We start from the raw sequence: 21956 nt of genomic DNA on the forward strand, positions 1-21956 counted from the left end.
GTCCAAGGCAGGCCAGAGGGTTGGTGTTTCCTATGTCCTCTGGGCAGAGCTGGGTTACTGTCCAGCAGGTCACCAGGGAGTTTGGGAAAGTGGATTTGTGGCATTTTCACACTCTGGAGTGGAGTTGCAGCAGGAGAGGAAGGCTATTAGGTCAAGAGAGCCTGCCTTAGGGGCTCTTATTTAATAGCCTGTTTTACATGTGAAAAAGCTTTAGTCTCTAAAAACTTTCTCCAAAACCACAGGTAGGCCATGGCAGAATGAAGCCTCCAACCCAGGTTTTCCCACCTGAGGCAGCGGTGTTCTTTTCCCCATCTGTCACCTTGAGTCTCTGTGCAGGAGGCTTGGGTGGAGCAAATAGAGGCCTGGAAATGGGTCAGCAGTAGGAACAGAGAAGGCCAGAGAAGTGGGAGATGTGGAGAAGGACCCTGAGGTGACAGCAAGCCTTGAACAGGCTAACAGGGACATGGGGAGGGGCAGCTTTGGGGTTTTCGCGTGATGCCAGCAGGACAGTCATGGGGAGGTCCGGCCTTCAAGTTTCTGTCAGATCTCCCCCGTTGAGGCAAGTCATCTGTTAGAGGTGGTCATCAAGGAGGATGGAGCCCAGCTTGTGTGGGGATGGCTATAAAGTGGAAGAGGAGCCAGGGAAGTACCTCAGTGTGGAAGCCTAGTGGGAGAGACTTTCTAGAAGGGCAGCTCCATGCTGTCTCACTGTAAGAGGCTGAGGAGGTGAGCATTTGGAAAGTGCCGGGCTTGCTGGCCACACAGTCAAGAGTGATCCTATGTGTGTTTGTGTGTGTGTACGTGTGTGTACACATATGTATCTTAAACTTACTTTGAAATAATTCCAGACTTAATGAAGTTGCAAAAATAGACCAGAAGAGTTCTCATATTCCTTTTACCCAGCTTCCCGAAGTGTTAATGTTAATGATCTCACATATCTGTAGTAGTGATCAAAACCAGCAAGTTACTGTTGGTAACATATCATTAACTAATAATGAATCTGCAGGCCTTATTTGAATATTGCCATTGTCCCACTGGGTCCAGAATCCAATCTAGAATCCCACGTTCATTTAGGTGTGTCTCAGCCTCCTCCAATCTTACGATCTTGATACTTCTGAAGACATAGGCCAGTTATTTTTTAGAATGTCCCTTAGTTTGGGAATTTGATGTCCTTGGTGTGCCATGTCAGGGCACATGGTATTGATGTGTCTCATGACTACTGATGCTGACCTTGATCACTCACTTGGTCAAGATGGTATCAGTCAGGTTTCTCTGCTGGAAAGTTACCATTTGTTTGTTTCTCAAGAGAACATTTCTTAAATGGACTTCTTAAAACACAGGTTCTTTTTAGTGGCTCATCATTTGACTGTCTTCAGTAGCCTCTGTTGATGTTTTTAAAAATCAAAGGAACATCCACTTGGTTAGAAAATTCAAAGAGAGCAGATTATTAAAAAATAAAATTCTCCTCATTGTTTATCCTCCTGAAAATTTTCCTGTGCAAATAGTGGTGACCTTTTTTTTTTAAATTTTTGATTTTTAAAATTTCAATAGCTTTTGGGATACAAGTGGGATTTTTTTTGTTATGTGGATGAATTACATAGTGGTGAATTCTGAGATTTTAGTGTACCCGTCACCCGAGTGGTGTACATGGTACTCAATATGTACTTTTTTATTCCACACCTTCCACACCCACAGCGACCCTTTTGACGTGGCGTCAGTGGCATGGTGGAGGTGGCAGTCAGGGCTTCAGTGGACTGAGATTCGATTGGAGGGTGTCTGGGGAAGTGAAGACTTGGACTAAGGTTCCTGGAGCTTGAGGGTGTAGCAAAGGCTCAGAGGAAGGGGGACCTTGGGAGGAAGGAAGGCTTTTCACAGGACAGGGTTGTGTGGAGACTGGCTGTAAAATTACTTTATGTACAAAGGACTACAGATGAGAGGTGGCATCAGAGTAGCGCCTGACTCTATGAGGTGAAAAAGCTACGGCTGTTTTCCCATAGTGTTTTTGGAATATTTTTCACAATGGTCAGTACATACTAAAGCACATGTTAACTGATTTTTCATTTATTACAAAATGACAGGGTGCTGGATTCTCTCATTAGGGATGGTGAGCCCCAGAGAGTTGTTGTTTATGGGGGCATTGGCAGGGTTCTGTTCCCACACATTCAGGCCAGAGATTCGGTACCCCTGCCTGGTGCTTTGCACAAGAACCTAGCCTTGTCTGTGGGTGGGCACTCTGGGCCACAGAGACACAGGTAGCTGGAGGGCAGTTTTACAGCTGGAGAGAAAACATGTTACCTAACGGACTTGGTTTAATGAACTCCTGATGAAAGAGATGTACTAACAAGCACCCCGATAAGGCGGGCATATAGCAAATGTCTTTTAGAAATAATAGAAATGGTCTTCTTTAAGTAAGGTAGTTCCTAATGATTCATTACGTCCTTTGCCAGACCCAGGCCATATGTTTTGAACTTGTTAGGTCTTCTCAACAATAGAATTTTTGCATTATGCCTTTCCTTCCTCATGTGCAATCTTGTGGGCAGGTAGGAGCAACAGAATGCGGGTGGTGTGGAGGACAGGGACATCCCAGAGCACTTGGTTCTATTGCACTATGTGAGCTGAATGCACCCAGGGAGTCTGTCTGGCCTTTCAGTGTCGGGGAGAGCAGTAGGATGGGACCACGTGGGACATAGGCCGGACACACAGGTCATCACTTAGAAATGAGCACTGGACTTGCCCCAGTGCCTGGGATGCAGTAGACTTTCAGTAAATACTGACACATGAATGTTCTGTGTGCTTGCTTTGGCTTCTCCTTTTAAAGAATCACCTAATAATTCTTTAAGTCTTTCGAATTGCCGATTTGTCCTTCTGTCAGATAAAATGCATGGAGTAAGCTGATGATTCTGAATAGGAACAGAACACATTCTTGGTTGATTTAAAGTATAATTTAGAGTTTTTCATTTTGCTTAGAGCTAATATACAGTGCGATGCCTGAGGTCCATTTTAAAATCTTGCTATGTAACCTAATCATTGTTGACAGGAGAAATTTGTCTACAATCATTTTAATCTGTTGCATAATAAATATTTAGAGAGTCTCTTATTCACTTCCATTTTAGACAAAGCGTCTATTTGTACATCCTTCAAAATGGTCAAAGACGAAAGGGAAGATCCTTTTATTGGTCCCTCAGGCCAAGACAGAGGGAAGGACTGATAATCTTTTCAAACCAAGAAAGATTTTGGTTTCCATTCCAACATCCCTGAGTAATCCACAACTGTGTATGGTACTCCCGCCCCCTTCCCTCCATCTCTGTAATAAGCTCTTCTTCCTTAATTTTAATTTTCTTGACAATTGAACCCTTCAGTTGGGTGCTATTTGGCTTTATCCTTATTTTAAATTTCCCCTTTTCTCATTTCCCAGACTGGGCAGTTGTTGAGTCCAGAATTAACTGGGGAAGTTGGCTAATTTAGCAAGGGCTGTAGAATAAAGATCTAGATTAGATGCAGGCTAGAAAAGCCAGGCTGGAGTACATACTAGAGACCGCAGAGACATTGATTTACTGCAGATCAGATTTAACTCCTCAGTAATATCAGGTGTTGTGGCTGCCAACACAGTGACCAGGAGCAGGTTGGTCTTTGATGTCTCTGTGTCAGCACCTGAGGCAGGGATACTGAAGAGAACATGCCTGCCACATAGGATAGGAATCTGGTCACAAAGGTATCACTAGTTCTGTTGGGGTAGAAATCACGTCTGGAATGAGGCAAAAAAAAAAGGAACTGTCTACAAAAATTTTAAAAGAATTGGCAAACTAATGTTTTTCTTAGCAGATGTGCCTTTGCCATATTCCTAAGGTTTCCCTCCCTGTCAGTCATGCGTCCTGTTTTATGAGACCCATTTCTCCTGGGGCCTCTGACTGGGCCGCTGCCTGGACCTGCCCTCTGGGCTGCTGCCATCCAGCAGGAGTCCATAGCTTCCTTTCACTATCCTGCTGGGTGGGTCAGCTTTGTGGATCCTCCCACCCCCGTCTTCATCTTTCTTGGGTTTCTTTTTTATTTGTGCTGAAGTATATTTTCAATAATTTTTTTCCCTAGAAGAATGTTCAGAATGTAAATCTTCTGCCTTTTAAAAAATAAATCTGAAAATGTGCCTATAGTCCTTACACTTGACTGTTAGTTTGTATGGATGTAGAATTCTAGGTTCAAAATTCTTTGCTTCAGAATTCTGAAGGCCATGGTTCTGCTTCTGGTGTTTCTATGAGGACTATTTACTGACCATATTCTCACCCTTGGATGGGAGCTTTTCTTTTTTCCTTCTGGGTCGTGTGGAGACCTGTCTTGATCTTGGTGTCCTCAAACTTCATGAAGATGTGTCCCATTTTCATCCTTTCTGGTAATCTAGGTTTCTTAAATCTAAATTCCCTTGCCCTTTCTTTAGCTTGAGGAAGCTCTCTTCTTCTATTATTGCTATTTTCAATATTTTCTCACCATTTATTTTTCTCTTCTCTCTCTCTGGAAAGCCTAGAGACCAGTTGATAATCCTCCCAGGTTGTCATTTTTCTTAAACTTTCTCGGTATTTTCCATTCTTTTTCCATTTGTTTTTTTAACCCCATGGGGCAATTATTAAACTTGAAATTATTAATCTCCCAACCTTTCTACTAAGTTTTTAATTTTGGCAAGCAATTTTTAATATCCATGAACTCATTTTTTATCATAATTTCTGCTTTTTCATAGTATCCAGTTTTTTTTTTTTGTTTCTGTTTTCTTATTTTGTTTTTAGGGGTATTATGTTTTCTTGATGCTCTCTGAAGATACATACTAACTGAACTTTTAAAATACTCATTTCCGTTTGCTGAAGTAGCTTTTCTCCCAGAGTCAGTTCTGTTTATTCCACTCAGTTTTTTCTTTTGAGCTCTAGATGTGCCCCTACATATCTCGATGTCTTTGGCTGTCTGTTCATATTAAGAACACTGGCCAGGGTAGATTAACATAAGTAGTCATAAGTAGTTGGTAGCTTTTTTTTTTTTTTTTTTGAGACGGAGTCTCGCTCTGTCGCCTAGGCTAGAGTGCAGTGGCGCGATCTTGGCTCACTGCAAGCTCCGCCTCCGGGGTTCACGCCATTCTCCTGCCTCAGCCTCCTGAGTAGCTGGGACTACAGGTGCCTGCCACCACGCCTGGCTAATTTTTTGTAGTTTTAGTAGAGATGGGGTTTCACCGTGTTAGCCAGGATGGTCTCGATCTCCTGAGCTCGTGATCCTCCCACCTCGGCCTCCCAAAGTGCTGGGATTACAGCTGTGAGCCACCGCGCCCAGCCAGTAGTTTGTAGCTTTACAGGCAGGTCATTTGGTCTCCAGTGAGCCTCCTGAGCAGGAGGGTAGCTGGGCACTCAGTGTATGTGCTTACATGGGCAGGAACCTTAGAAAAATGGCACAGGAACTCCAATGGACTCAGGTTCAAAAGGGTGTGTGCAAGGGGTGGGGAAAAGATGCCTAACCAAGGGCAAATATGAGAGGGTAACCTCATCCTGTAAAATAAGCAGAGACAGAAATTCTAAGAACAGAAATTTTGTTGTTGTCACTGTTGTTTTTAAAAGTTATCTCTAGAGCCGTGGTTCTCACCCATTTTGCACCTTTGGGGGCATTTGACAACTCTGGAGACATTTTTGGTTGTCACAAGTAGGGGAGGAGGACATGCTACCTACTAGCTTCTAGTGGGTAGAGGCCAGGGTTGCTACTCAACATCCTAAAATGCACAGGACAGACCTCACCCCAAAGAATTATCCAGCTCCGAATGTCAGTAGTGCTGAGGTTGAGAAACACCACTGCAGAGGAAGATGATCAAGGAGAGGGTGGGGCAGGGGAAGGAGGTCAGGAAGCATGTCCGGAAGCATGCCGGTTCCTATTTTGCCTGCACACTCTGCCAAGGGGAGACTTGGGTCACACTAAATAAGCTTCCATCTCAGAGCAGTTGTTAAGGCAGATTATCTGACCTTTGCTGTCCAGTAGCATGGCCACTAACCACAAGTGCTAAACTGAAATAAAATTACAAATTTAATTGATTTGCACTAGCCACATTTCTTATGCTTGACAGCCATTTGTGACTTCTGTACTGGATAGTGCAAAGATAGGACATTTCCATCACAGATAATTCGGCTGGACAGAGCTGGTCTAGACAGTATTGGTGCTGTTTTAAGGAACTTGAAGACTAGGAGTGCTGTTATGTTTAAAAACATAAAATTTTGCTTTTCAGGATATCGGGATAAGGAGAGTTTGAAACAAATTAACAATTGGTAATTTTGAAATTTTATAGATTGGTTGATCTGAGTTCATCACTATCCTCACACATGGACATGCATTCATAATGTGCCCTCCGACACAAAAACCACTTGCACCCCCACAGCAACTCCCGCCCCTGCCTGTACCCTTTCTCACAGTTAATTCATAGTTAATATGAGAAGAGGGTTGGAACTCAAGCCAGTGGACAATGAGAGCAGCTTTAGGTGTTGTTCAAAAAGGTCCCCAGGAAGCTACTGCCAGGTTCAGGTACGATGGTAGCTGGTAGTGGTGGGTGAGTGCCTTCACTCCTGTGCCTTCCCAAAAGGATGGTGAAGAATCTGAGCCCTTTCATCACATGATGGTGAGCTCAGAGGCAGAGGCCTCAGTGGGAAGGATGAGCTGGACGGAAGTGATTCCACGGTCTTGGTGGTCAGGCTGCATTAGGAGATCTGCTTTGTGTGAGAATGACTGAATGGAATGTGGAGATGGGAGAGAGAAAATGCCAAAGGTCGGAAACATTGTTGGAATCTTGAATATGTTCTAAAAATGGAAGACTTTGCTCTTGTAGCCCAATGTATTCTAAGCTCATTTGCTGTTTTTTGAGCCTGTATCCTACTGAATGCAAAGCCATTTGAACCCTTCTTATATGGTCCATTTTCTCTTTGGCTGTCTGTGTTATTGGAGCCATGACTGATCAAGCCTTTAGCTAGAACTCCACTGGAAAAGGGGATTGGCTTAGTGAGTGTGGCTTTCCTCAGTTTTCTTTTCCCTCAGATTTGGATAAAGAGGATAAATGATAAGTAAACAGCTATCAGCAGTTGTGTGGTTTGTTGCCAAAGATTCAGCAGTTGTTGGTTCGTTGCCAAAGATTCAGCAGTTGTTGGTTCAGAGTGGGGAATCCTGGGGTCATTACTGACCAGATAGCTTGGAACCCTTTCTCTATATCAGGGGCTACACCAAGGCAGTTGTGTGGTTTGTAGAGGTAGGAATTGCACCACACCCTGTGTTCATGGTACAAGATTTGCCTCCCCTCACTGAGGTTTGTTTGGGGGGATTGCTCTTCGTTGGCACCTGGAAAGACCTTTTTATGAAAAGCATCATTGAAATTAGAAGGCATAAATAAATAAAATATCATCTCTTTGCTGTTGCTTTAGACTTTCTTCTTATGGTAGTGTCTTTTGGAATTGAATCATCTTTTGATCTCCAGTAAACAGGTAACCTGTCAGGTGGGTGGGGTTGCTCCTGAATGTGGGCAGTTCAGCATTTCAAGTTGAATTTGGAAGAGAAAAAGGCAAATTGGGCCTTCTTTAAGGGTGGAGAACCCACTACCTCTAAAAAACAAGAGTCGTTGCTTTGACAGTGATGTAGAAAGTTGCCTCTGAGGAGCTGGATTAATAGGTAATCTCTTGAAAAAATAGCACAGAAAATGACCTTTTACTTGTGTTCTCTGAGGCAGATCAAGTGGAGTTTACTTCTAGGCAGAAAAACATTTTGTGTGAATTATATCTAAGGAAGCAGTGTAACTCGGTGCTCAGTAATTAGCCCTCTCCTGGTATTTAAGACTCTGAAAGGAAGTGCTGCCATTGTAATTGAGTTCTTTTTAATCCTGTTAGCGGTGCATTTCCATATTTTAATTGAATGTTTCGGAATTTAGCAGGTGAAGCCTTTCTGAGTGTTGGCATTATCCATCAGGTGTGCCCGCTGGAGACCCCGTGTGCTGAGGGGTCCGAATAGCAGTGTGAGCCTCGGCCTGAGCAGTGGTGTGGGGAGGATGCCACTGCTCTTGGGTGGCCCCAAATGTCTCTCACTGTTCCCCTGTAACTTGCCACTTTTCACCTGGATGTTCATCACCTGTAAGCAGTTAACGTCTTTATAGTGAGATGCAGAGTTCAGACGACTCCCATTTCCTTAGCTCCCTTAGACATGGTCAGGATTCCAGTTATATTCAGAAAGAGAGTTTCGTTGGATAAATAAAGCACATGATCATCAATTCGGGGGAAAAGCAGAGACCTGTTTCATCTCATTTCAAGGTTTTTTCCATTTAAACAAGCTCCTTAGCTGTTTAAAGCCACACACAGTTGTTGTTTAAGTAAAGCAACCCTGGACGGACCACAGTAGACAAGATTGTACCTTGAGTGCTCTGTGTCTGGGACTCACCCTGCGTGCTCACTCATATATGCACCTGGTCTTACCCAATATACCAAACTGTGGTGGTGGGTGTCTTGGAAACGTGCCAGCTTCTCTGGCCATAGAGTGCTGTGCAGTACAGCAGCACCAGACTCTAAAGGGAGCGAGCACTGATCAACTGGAAGGGTGAGTGGCTCTTTTCAAGGTGAACTGGTGGCTGTCTGTTCACAAGAAGGACTCTTCGGGCATCATGTGTTACAGGCTTATTGTCTACTATTGAGGGTGAGTCTTAGGGCTGGTTCTTTTCTCTCTGGACTAGTGGGCTTTGCCGCAGAAACTCTTACAGTACATGATAACACACACGCACACACACACACACACTCACACACTCTCTCACACACGTCCTTATGCTGCTTCCTTTCCTTCTCAGATCAGCTGAAGAGAAGAGTAGAGGGGACTTGTCCCTTGGCACCTCTCCGACTGGCTTACAGGCCTCCCAGGATCGAGGTTTCCTTGTGAGTGTGTCTGGTAAGGGTGTGGCGTGAGGGGCACCTTTCCAGAACCAGCCAGTGTTTCCAACTCTCCATGAGTGGGCGGGGCTTTGGGCCCATGCACTGGGGGATGATTAGGAGCTTGGGGAGACAGGGCCATTTCTCTGCCTCTTGAAATGTGCCTGGTCCCAATTGAGATGTGCCGTGGGTATACAGTACACACTGGATCAAAGATGTAGTATATAAAGAAGGTAAAATAGCTAATTATTAACATATGTGTGTGTGTGTATATATATATATATTTTTTTGTTTTGTTTTGTTTTGGACACAAAGTCTCACTCTGTTGCCCAGGCTGGAGTACAGTGGTATGATCTCAGCTCACTGCAACCTTCACCTCCCTGGTTCAAGCGATTCTCGTACCTCAGCCTCCCAAGTATCTGGGATTACAGCCACGCACAACCACACCTGGCTAATTTTTGCATATTTAGTAGAGACGGGGTTTCACCGTGTTGGCCAGGCTGGTCTCAAACTTCTGACCTCAAGTGATCTGCCTGCCTCGGCCTCCCAAAGTGCTGAGATTCCAGGCAAGAGCCACTGTGCCCGGCCACGAACTGCTGTAAACATTTCTAAACACTCCCATTTTTATACTTAACCTCCTCACAGATCTGCACAAACAGTTCAGGGCGGGCAGTGGTCTGTTGCCCTTTCTTTGAGCAGCACTGGCTTAGAGGGCAATCTTTTCTAGCGCTGTTGTCAACATAAGGAGATACTGCCCTCCCACCTGCCCCCGTGGTGGCAGCAGGAGTGCCCCATACCTCCTGTCATCTCCATCAGTTCTGAAGGCTGCTCAAAATACAGGTATTTTGTATTAAGTAAAAGCGATGGGTTTGCAATGCAAATACAGCTTCAAGACTGGACTTCCTCCCCACTTAATCGATTGCCACTGCTGCGTCCCTTCTTTGTAGAACTTCTGGGGCTATCTCTGCCTGCCTCTAGGACAACAGTGTTTGCTGTTAGACTAGTTCAGACTGTCAGTCTTCACATGTTTTGCAAGCATATTGACGTACAGAGCGTGTTATTTCCCAGCCTCTGTTATAGAATAAGACCCTTTGAAAAGACTTGTACACAATAAATGTGATCAATAAATATGATCACAATAAATATGATCCCCCCTTTGCAAATTCCTTGCAAAGCCCAGGGTTTTGTATTGGCAGCCCTGCACGGAAAGGTGCATGTTTATGTAAATCAATGTGGTATGTACCTAGGATGATATAATCATATAATGAGCTGCAGCTTCTCTTCCTCTTCATCACCATCATCATGTTTGGGTAAAGATGGTTGCCATTTCCCTCCCTCATGGTCATTATATCTGTATTACTCTCCATACCTCCTTCCATTTCTTTCTGGAAGGTGTTGAAAAATCTTTACCAACCATCTACCTGGCTCCTAAAGGTGCAGGTCATGGCTGTGTCTGAGACTGGCAAGTTCTGTCCTCAGGTCTCACCAGATGGTTGGGCAGTCCTCCATGGTCATCACCTGTGGGCAGACGGTCACTAAGGGCAATTGGGGGGACAGAATACCTAGGCTGATTGGAGTCATCCTTTTTTATCAGAGTGCCAGGTAGTTGAATTTGTGTAAATTAAATGTTCTCATGATGCAATTTATAATACCCAGGTGTACTTGGTATAAAACTTCTCCTGGGGAACCTGACAGATGAAAACAGGGAATGGAAGCAGCTGACAAGTCAGGACGTTCCAACTTACCTTCATGCCCAGAATTTAGAGGTCAAGGAGGGGTGGGACACTTTCATTTGTGAGTGGTAGTTCTTTTTTTTTAATGCCTGGAAAACCATTAGAAAACAGGCAATCTGGAAACTTTGGGCCTTACTCCTAATTTCATTTTTGATTTTAGAATGTATTAGGGTAAATAACTTATTCTGCTTGTATTTGAGGATTTGCTGACTTCTGAGAGCACCATGTATTCACTTCCATTATGAATAGGGCAGCTTTATGATATATTGTCTACATTTGGGAGTATTGAGAATGAAGGGGACAAGAGGTAAAAACTTTGATTGTCCTGGGCACACCAGAACATGTGGTCAACCCTAGTTATGAAGATCAATTTAGGTTATTCATCCTAAAACCAGAAATTTTGATAGAACTGACAGGTTAGGTATCATGTCTTATCCTAATAAAATTTTCTATTAAAACCATGTAAATTCAGTTTTATGAAATAAATCTATACCAAGATCATTTCATAAAAAAATGGAGTTTTTGAGAAAATAAAAAATGACATTGTATTTTCAGAATCTTTCAAACATATTCTGATCATTTTTTTTAATTGACAGTGTTTGAAGGTAAATAGTGACCGTGGTTTTTGTTAAGAATTCATAGGTAAAATATGTCCCTTGTTTAAAATTATCTCAGAGATTACTCTCATTCAAATCTTTAATCAGTCAGTTTATTATTCATAAGTCTGGTGTTTCTAATAAAATTCTACCACATGAAACAGAATGGTGTTTAATAAGATAATAAGCTTTATAAAATGTAAAAGTGAACACCTTAATTATTTTAAATTATATCAACTTTAGAAATGACTGTATAATTAAGACTTGCCTATAGCTTAGAATACTCTTAGGAAAGATTCACTGTGCTAATTCTCAGTCAACAGCCCTTAAATGCAGGTGGCTGACAGTGGCCTGTGTTACCAATGTGATTGGACGGTGACATGCCTCTGGCCCTGGATGATAGTGCCACCAGAGCCACATGCCTCCTGTGTAGAGCCAGGAAGGGGCTCTGTGAGTGAGTTGAATCATGGGCCCGTTTTCCCTGTGTTCTCTCCTTTGGCCATTTGAGGGTTAAGGAGGTTGGGCAGACAGTTGTTGCCTTGATGGGTACTGGATACTCTTGTATTCCTATGACAGTACTTGAATTTTTCGTGAAGTTACTTGAAATCTCTTTGGTTACTTTGGGTCTGGATCTTATGATTTCTTAGGTGAGTCTGGAGCAGTGCTCAGTAGGACTAATTCTTCCCACTACTGCAGTGAGTCCTTCCTGAGCTCCATGGAGTGGTGGGAGCAGGCGCTATTCTCAGCCCTGTGTGAGTGCAGGTGTTGTAAGCACTAATCTTTTCCTGACCTTGTGTAGTTTCTTTACCTGCTTAGTACTCAGCTGGATGCTCCAGGGGCCTTCTGCACAACTCCACTGTTCTCCCTCTGTGCAGCTGTCTCCTCTCCAGTACTGTGTCCTGAGTGCTTTAGCTGAGTGGCCTCCGGGACTCTCAACCCCATCTCCTTTACTCAGGAAGTCCTCCAGCCTCTGCCTTGGTTTCCCTCTCATACTGTGACCTGTGAACTCTCCCTAGATGGTCAGATGGAGCTCCCATGGGGCTTACCTGGCTTGTTGTTTCCTGGCCTTTGTTGCCTGAGGTCCTATGTCTTAACAACTGTTGTTTCTTAGGCTTGTCTTTTTTTTTTTTAAAACTTCAATGTGATGGTGTGAGGATAAATTTGGTTCCTGTTGGCCCATCTGGGACAGAAGCAGAAGTGTCAGGACAGTGTTTTTAAAAAATCATGATCTGGTGTAACTTTTTTTCTCGTGAGCTCTTCTTGCTCTGAGTCCTCTTTCTAGGTCAAGGGCGGTATCTGGGTTGCCTTGAAGTCCTTCCTGCTTCATTGTGCTTATTTAGGTAGAAACCTTCTTTAAGAATCAGCTCAGGCCAGACGCAGTGGCTCATGCCTGTAATCCCAACACTCTGGGAGGTGAGCAGGAGGATCACTTGGGGTCAGGAGTTTGAGACCAGGCTGGCCAACATAGTGAAACCCTGTCTCTACTAAAAATATAAAAATTAGCCAGGAGGCCGGGGCGGGGGTTGCCGGGGGTCGGGGGGCACGTGCCTGTAATCCCAGCTACATGGGAGGCTGAAGCAGGAGAATTGCTTGAACCTGGGAGGTGGAAGTGGTTGCAGTGAGCCAAGGTGGCATCACTGCACTCCAGCCTGGGCGACAGAGGGAGACTCCGTCTCAAAAAAAAAAAAAATCTAACTTCTTCCACAAATATTTCTTCATCAACTCCATTCTGCATGGGTTTTTCCTTAGAGTACTTAGAGACTCTAGTGTTCAGTGGCATACTGTTACCAGTGTTTCATCTTTGTTTTACAGTGATTAAGTCTTCACTTTCCAAACTTCTTGAGCCAGGGGTTCTTGTTTGTAATTTTTTGTGCTCTCCACAGGGATTAGCACAAGAATAAGCTCATAAACATTAGCAATTGTGTTTTGAAATTCTTTCCTTTGTGACCACAGGACACATATGATATCATTTTCATAAGTACTGTGTGTGTGTTGTGGGGGTGGGGGGTTGGGGGGAAGCCAGGATGAAGTAGTGACTCTGATCCCGTGATCAGATGTCAGCAAGACTGTCCTTGCTCCCGCAGTGGTCTCTCTCACTTGTGTTTTAGCTGGCTATTCATTTACCATGGAATCATTGGATCATAAGTCAGCATGGAGCTCGACCCGAGATCCCATATGAAAACGAAATCTTAACAATGGAGACACATGCCATAAATTAAGGTAATTCCCTCCCACAGGCTTTTCAATAAAGTAGCAGTGGGCCCACTGTGTCTGCAAAGGTCCCCAGTGGAAATAAAACCCCCAAATGCACATATTTGGGATCCACAAGCTTACCGGATACTTCTCTACTGTGGCTTGCTCTAAGCATAGAACAATCATGACCTTACATGGCTCACGCAGAACCCATTTTACCAGTAGCTGTGTGGACACCGGAATGTTTTCTTCCTTCAGCCGCCCCAAATCCTTTCGTGTACAGACTCCCCTCCTTACCTTGCCACATAAGGTACCAGTTTCATCAGAGGCATCTGGCAAGGCTCTCATGGTTTGACTGTCACCAGATCTCTCTGTAATGGGGTTACCATTTTAACCTGTTCTCTTTCCCTCCCCTGTCCTGGGTTTCCACTTTCCCAGCCTTCCTTCTTCCTTTGGCCTTGGCCAGAAGGGGCTGCTGGAGAGCCGTTCCGGGGCTCGCCACAGCCTCTGCTGCCCCTCCCATGGCCTCCTGCCGAGGCTGGCCCTCTGGGCATCTTTTGCAGAGGTCACTCTTTGAAAGATGCCTTTTTTTGTGCTCCTCTGCCAACTGTTCTTTCTGTCTAGTGTGTGTCCTCCTGGCATTTCAGGAGCTGTTTCATGTAGTGTCTGACTTTATAGGTGTGCACCTAATGACTTTAAAAGGCTTATTTTTAGGTTGCTGTTTTCTTCCCCAAACCTTTTTGCTCCTTCAGAAATGTCCTCTTGTTAAAATCTTCCCAGGGTTTCTATGCATGCTTGAGTGCTTGATTCTCCAGTTTGATTGGATGAGCAAGCCCTGCTTCCTGCTTCCTTTAGAAATATTCCACCCTGGAAGGGACCTGACAGGATGGTAGTGGCTGTGGGTGTCTGCGTTGGTTGAGCTGCTCAGTGTTTTTGGTCCAGAGACTGGAGCAGGTCCCTGGTGCACAGAAAAGGATTTGGAGGATCCTTAGCCTGGGTTCACGTCCCCACCTTCATCTTCTGACCATATCCTCCGTTCCTCCTTTGTCAAGCCTTAGGCTGTTTTTTTCTGCATTGGTCTTCCCTGGACATTCTTTTACTTACCTTGGTTCTTCATTCATGCACTTTCTCTAGACTAAGGTTTCTCTCTGCTCATATAGTTATCCCCATTCTTGAAGGCTGCACTGAAGACCATTCAGTGTCTTCGGCAGCTCTTGATGTTCTCTCCTCAAGGGCAGGTTATACCCTCATTTTGCTCTCCTGTTGTGACATAGCGTGGTTGTGGATAGAGCGGTCCTTCTTGGATGTTCTGTTGCCTTCACGCAGGTGAGCTGCCCAGAGCCCAGCACGGTCTGGGTTCTCATCCAGAGCCTGGTCTGACCTGAGGAGCCCTGACCTCCAGCCTGCACTCCACCGTCTCCTGGAGATGTGACCTGGAAGGCCCAAAGGTCTGCATGCTTTAGCTCACCATCTGTCAGATGGGGGTGACTGTGAGGCCTACCCACCCTTCCTCATCATTGTTAGGGTCAAAGGAAAGGCAGGATGAGAAAGGGGAGTCTATTAGGTAAACACAGAGCAAATTATTTGGCCAAGTCATTTAACCTCTTAGGACCTGGTTTTCTAACCTGTGAAACAAGAAGGCTGTACTAGATATGTATTTTTGGACCAAATAACCTTTTTTGTTTTCCCATTCCCAACCACTTGTGTGTTTGTTTATTTCCTCTGATCTGGGGTACTGTTTCATCAGGCTTCTTGTTCTCATGCTTGGGTTCAAGCTGTTTTTATTAACATAAATCCCCACATTCTGTGCTGATGATTTCTTGCTATGGGGATAATTCTCTTTTTCTTCCAAGTTTCCTTCTCCTTGGAGCTAGTTTTAGGACTTTTTATTGACTCTACTCTTCACAGGTAGAGGAGACTAGTTAGGATAAGTAGTTTTTTCCTTTGTTCATTTCTGTGGCCCCTGTGCATGTAGGCTTCTGAAGAAGCACAGATCCGGGGTGGTGGAATTGACAGACACCGTCTCCTGCAGTGCTGCTTGGAACCAGGGTCAAGGCCATCCTCTAGGTGGGACACAGTGAGGCTGTCCTTTAGGAGCACTGAGGCCCCTTCTCTTGGTGTCTTTCTCGGATGAGGAGCAGGTAAGAAGATTAGTTTTGATGAATCATCCAAGTCCTGGAGAAGCTTTAAAAAATTTCTCCTCAGGGCAAAACTAATTTCCTATTTCAACTAGAAGATTTCTTTCAATAGGTGATACCTTCAGTACCCCAAGGAGAAACTGGGTGCCAACATGCCCCTTCAGCCAAACGCCTGTGTTTGGTGATATGACATTGGTGATATGAACGAATGTCTATTGTCCAGGGCTTTTAAGAAGTCTCTGGTTCCAGTGCACAGGTCTTTCCTAGATTCTAGGCTGTGCAGGCCTTGTCCCTGCTTGTATCTCAGGGACAGCCTGAGGACCAACCCTGACTTTGGACACCAGGCTGGGCCAGCTGGGCCTCTGCCTTTGCTGCATCTGCCATTGGTCCACCCTGAGTGGGTGTCATCCCTGAGTCCTGAGTAGTGACCAACTCCTGTCATACACTGTCCCCTCCCCCACCCCATTTCCCCCAGGGTCAGAACACAGCAAGCCCTGTCCCTAAACTTGTACTCCAGGGACATTATGGAAGGGTGCCTGCTCCCCCAGATCACTCCCTTAACTGGGACCCCTGTTGTTGATGGTGTGCTCCAGGCTGAGTCAGCCTCCCCACCCACCCTAGCAGTTGGGGAACTCTTCTGCATATCTGCTTCATCTTTGGATTGTGGCCCTTTGAAGGCTCCCTGTAAGCTCCCTGTCCTGCAGTGGTTGCTAAGTGGTGTCTGGCCGTGTACTGGGCTACAGCATTCATGGTCAGAGAAGCATCAGACGAGACCGGGTGCATTTGGGGTGGGATGGCCATTGACTGAGAAACATCAGAAGAGGAGGCTAAATTAAACCAAGTCACAAAGTAAAGCATATAATTAGTATTTCTATTCTGGTGGGGTAAGAGATGGAAACCATTGTTTAAAATGAAACTCTGGGATTTTCTGCGGATGTAAACTATAAAATGGTGAGTAACCAAAAGTTGGCAATGCTGGTTTTACTTGCATCCCTAGTGACAAATTATTTGGACTCACATGGAAACATTTCCCATAAACTCTAAAGGCTCATGTGTCAGGTTGTCATTCATAGGCTTCACATGGGCAAACAACAGGTTCATGTCCTGCGCTGCTTTATCTCAGGAGGAGTCGGGTGCTGAGTCTCCAGCATGCAGATATTCTGGTTGTATCTGGAGTCTGTTGTTGGCACTGACTCTTGTTTGGGCTTAGTTTATGTCATGTTTGAAACACAAATTGAGTGATTTGAGGTTGGACCCCCTTACTGTACTGTTGAGTTTGTGCTAAGGAAAGACCAATCCTGCTGTGCTCTTGGTTTGCTAGAAGCTTCAAACTACTTTTCAGGCATTTGGATTCACCAGCACCCAGCATGTTTCAATGGTACCTTCTTCATCTATTTTAGAGCCATGTGTGTTTTGCAGCAAATGTAACCCATGTGGTTTGTTTCACACACTTCCTCCAAATATTAGTTCAGGATCTGAACCTTTGATATCCCAGAAGCATTTGGATTCTCTCCTTGAAAAGGCTGTAACATTTCCCCACTTCCCAGAAAGGGGAAATAATGTTTTAAGACTGAGGAAGGAACTCAATCTCCACAGTGTGTCTGGATTCAGGTTTGTGGCACATGGGGTCTGACTGGTTGGGGAAGCAGCATCATGTCACACCGGCCCCTCCTCGCTGGGGTCCGACTCTCACCAGGAGACACACACCACCCGCAGGTGGCTGCCGGGTCTCACGGGAGGCCCATGGACTTGTCCAGGGTCTGCTTTCTAACTCACAGAAGGAGTAAATCTAAACTGACGGAGGCATTTAGGGCTTTATTTTTTCTTTCTTGTTTATCCTGAAAGGTTTTTAGAAGGGAGATGTCACAGTCTTTTAAAAATAGTAAGATAGGCCAGCCTGTGGTGTTGTAAATTTCAATTTAGGTAAAAGAGTACACTTGACTCGAACAATGTGGAGGTCAGGGGTGCCAACTTCCCACTAAGTGGAAAATCCAAGTAAAACTTTTGACTTCTCAAAAACTTACCCGCTGCTAGCCTACTGTTGATCAGAGAAGCCTTACTGGTAACATCAATAGTCGATTAACACATATTTTGTATTTTGCAAAAAGGGTAAGGTTTTTATGTTTTCTTGCATAGCTGCAACAATGCTGCAACAATGCTGCAACAATGGCTTCATGAATTTTCTTTTTTTTTACAATGGTTCTTATGCTGGATTCATTTATCATGAAATGGTGGGGGACGGCAGCTGCAGGCCTCAATCTGAGGTACACATCAAGCAGTCAAGCAATTCAGCTTTTCCTTGGAATGTCGTAACTTTACTCTGCTTCTTGGGAGCACCTCCAGTGTCATTAGTGGCACTTTGTTTGGGTCTCACAGTGTTATTCAAGGTTCAAGTTATTGCATTAAACACAGTGAAAAATACACAAGAACCAGGAGAGATCACTTTTTACTGCAATCTGCAATTTACTGGAGAGATGACTGCTCATGGGAGATAATTAGCATCACATGGTGTTTTAAGTGGATTCTTGCAACAGGTGAGTTCACCATAGTAGTAACAGGAAGTGGCTACAAAATGATTACGGTGGTACAGTATGTACCACAGTTAGTTTGATGCAGCTACTATGATTTAATACTGCATCTTTACATGTGTTTACATTTTTCTTGACTGCAAATGGTGCCATGTACAGTCTGTGTATAAGTTTTTGGTAAATTTTAGCTTTTTATAATAGATTTATGTATATGTTATGGCAGTAAGTGACAAAAATAGACTAGTATCTATGTATAGTTTATACATAGTAAATTCATGACATGCCTAACTTTTCCTCAATTTTTCCATGTTTTTAGGCTACACAGTTTGCAAATTTTCAAATTGTCTCATATCTTCAAAACATTTTCCAGCATATTTATTGAAAAAATTATGCATAGTGGATTCTCACAATTCAAACCTGTGTTATTCAAAGGTCAACTGTGGTTCATCTTCTGTAATGGAACCAGTTTATTTTCTTCTGGATCTTTGATTGCAAGAGTTCTTGTTACTTTAATCTTTTGGACTGTCCCCTCAGAAAACTTAGAGCTTAAGCTAAATGTGATCAGCTAGAACTTCTCATTAACCAGCCATTGCATGTTAATTAAAAACTCAGTCTACAGAGGGTGCCAGTGGATGTGGAGAAATTAGTTAGAATTCTCCTCTAAACTGAAAAAAAATATGGTATTTAACAGTCCAGGATTAAAGATTTAGAAGGTAAAAAGACTTAGGAAAATGTAGCTAAAAGATGGGCTCTGTCTGGGTTCAAAAGGAAACAGGTTTGGGAGCCTCTTGGGAAACAGCCAAAGAAAACCAAATGTTTTTAGGTTCAGTTTAAGATTAGAGTTAGATTTTTCTTAACCAGTCTTTACCAGTTTATCCTGCTCAATCTTGGGTTTATTTCTTTAAAAATATTCAAGAAGAACAATGAGCTTTGAAGGTTCCAGTAATATTACTTTATTAAAGATATTTATTTTGGATAAAATGCTGGAGATCTATGTTTATTAATTAGTTAAGTTAATTGGAGAATTCTTTCATATTTCTGAAAGACAACCACTAGGACTGTGTGACCATAGGGTGCTGTTACCTCCAGGTGGCAGCGACCTTCAAGGGCCAGTGTGGCAACCAGAGGCAGCCATCCCTGCAAGTCGTGGCACTTGGTGGGGCCGTGTGGGATGATAGAGCCTGGGATTCCAGAGGGAGGATGTATGGGATAATGAGGGGGAGATATGTTTACATTTGGAAAAATTAGAACTGTGGAGCAAAGAGCTGCCTTTAGGGCAACAATCATCTGTGTAATACATCTATATTATTGCCAGTATATAATTGTGATAATGTGTACTATGCAATGCTATATAGATTATGTAAGGTTGAACCATATGAATTTGCTGCTTTTTGACCATTTTTATTACAAATACTTCAGTTTTATATGGTTCTAATATAATGTTATACATATACATGCACACACACACCCCTCTAGGTTCATAACATTCTTAAAAAGAGATTGGCTTGTAGTTCAAGAGAAAGATACCAGCTATTAATTAGCCCTCTCTAAGTTAAGGAGAACTTATTTTATGTTCCCTTTGGCCCACATAAGAATCCAGAGTTAGGCATGTCAGGGGAGTGGTAGCTCTGTCCTCTGCCTTGGCTGGAGGCTGGACCAAAAGCCTGACTTGCTACACCTTCTGCCCTGAGCAGAGAGCTACAAACCTTTGTCCTTCCTTGGGGGAGCATGGTCTCCCCGTTTTGTACAGATGCTCCTAGACTTAGGATGAGGTTTTGTTTCGATAAAGCCATAATTAATTGAAATATTGGAAGTCGAAAGTGCATTTTTGGCTTTGTATGTTTTCAACTTACAATGGGTTTACCAGGATATAACCTCATCCTAAGTCAAGGAGTGCACTGAATGCTTATTACTTTCACACCATCTTAAAGTTGAGTAATCTTATAAGTTGGGGATTGTCTATTTTTTGTGTATATTTCTGTGTGTGTGTATATATATATGTGTGTGTGTGTGTGTGTGTGTGTGTGTGTGTATCTTGATTATTCATGTATTTCTCCACATCTCCTCCTACCCTAACCTATTTCCTGAAAGTATATTAGGCAGAGTTCCTCTTATTAGTGCAGATCTAAAGGCCTGGCCTAGGCCAGTTTTTGTAGGTGAGTCCTTAAAATGTGGCATCTGAGGAATTAGCCACTAAACTGTCCCATCAGTTGGAGTGGCTGGAATGGCTGGAGCCTTTACATGAAATGGGATTAGTAGAATGTCACATTATGGCAAACCTAGTAATTTTGAGGACCCAAGTTGTGGAAACAGGCGTTGTTTGTGGTTACCAGTGCATAGTTTGTGGATTCAGCTCTTTCTCCAGATGAAGAGTTCCTGGAGACTGTGAGGGGTGAATCAAGCCTCCGAGTGGTACTGCTGCTACACATGGCAGAAGAGGGACAGCTGCTGCTTCCCCACTGGGCGTGCCCCTCCTGTCCCTTGGTGACAGCAGTCCAGCCTCTGGTGTTGGCTGTGACTTAAGACACTTATTTTTATGTAATTCTGTGACAAGGCATTTTTAATCATTTTGTCATAATAATTTATTTTGTCAGAGTTGGGGCATTTTAGGCAATTGAAATCTGTTGACATTCTAGAAATCTGGTTCTTGAGTCTGATATTGTTATCACCATTTATCAAAATTCAGCTACATTTACTCAGTTAAAAGCCTGAGGCAGTAAGGGGTGCAGTTTTTAAGATTCCTTACAGAACAAACAGATAATGATTTTCTTCAGAGCTTGGATATCAGCCTCACTGGTATAAAAGGAGAACTGTTTGGATGTATTTCTTACATGTAAATAACATCAGAGTTTCTTCTGGGATTTGCATGAAGACCATGGCTGGTTTGTAAAGCACTAGATCTAGTGGAGTATATGCCACACTCAGGCCATACCTGTAATCATTTTTATTTTCAAGACTCTAGTGTAACTTTGAAAAAGTGTATCGCTTAGTAGTGAGGAAAATGACCAATTGGTTTTCTACTATTGACTGTTAAGAGAACATTTCATAATAACATAAATGCAGATCAGACATAAAATATACTTAATACTAACTAGGTAACCTCATTTGCACCTACCTGCAGAAAAACTTTTCGAAAGTAGGCCTCCTTCCTTAGAGAAGATAAACTTAGCTTTTGTCCCTGAATTACCTTCATAAGATTTTCAGGAAATATCTGTCTAATTTATTCTGTTTTAACCTTTTTCCTTCAAATGCATCTCTGTTGCATTTGTAGTGTTTTTATCAGCAGATTCTTATTTCTACTCCCAACAGGTAACTTTAAAAGTTTTTTGGCCAAGCACCTTGGCTCAAACCTGTAATACTAGCACTTTGGGAGGCTAAGGCATGTGGATTGCTTGAGTCCGGGAGTTTGAGACAAGCCTGGGCCACATGGCAAAATCCCTCTCTACAAAAAAACCATACAAAAATTAGCCAGGCATGGCAGTGTGTGCCTGTAGTCCCAGCTACTCAAGAGGCTGAGGTGGGAGGATTGCCTGAGCCTGGGTGGTCAAAGGTGCAGTGAGCCGAGATCAAACCACTGCATTCCAGCCTGGGCGACAGAGTGAAACCCTGTCTCAAAAAAAATTTTTTTTGTTAACATGTAAAGTATGATTCAATTATGATTTCCTTAAGACACATTAATTTAGATATTATATCCAGCAACCTTGTTAAACACCCTGATGTTTTATAATCTGTGACCTGCAGATTCCTTTGGACTTTCCATGTAGATAGTCATGCCATCTGAGATTAATGACAGTTTTGCTTCTGGCATGACAACCGCTATGCCTTTTATTTCCTTTTCTTGTCTTACTGCACTGTCGAGTACTTT

At 43.5% G+C, this 21956-nt stretch overlaps 1 protein-coding gene across 1 annotated transcript in view; it reads left to right on the forward strand.

Moving 5' to 3' along the window:
* Window positions 1-21956, forward strand: part of DTD1 (D-aminoacyl-tRNA deacylase 1) — a 177038-nt gene that overhangs the window by 106353 nt on the left and 48729 nt on the right. The window lies entirely within an intron of this gene.

Source organism: Pan troglodytes, chromosome 21 (assembly GCF_028858775.2).
Source record: "Pan troglodytes isolate AG18354 chromosome 21, NHGRI_mPanTro3-v2.0_pri, whole genome shotgun sequence".
NCBI lineage: Eukaryota > Metazoa > Chordata > Mammalia > Primates > Hominidae > Pan > Pan troglodytes.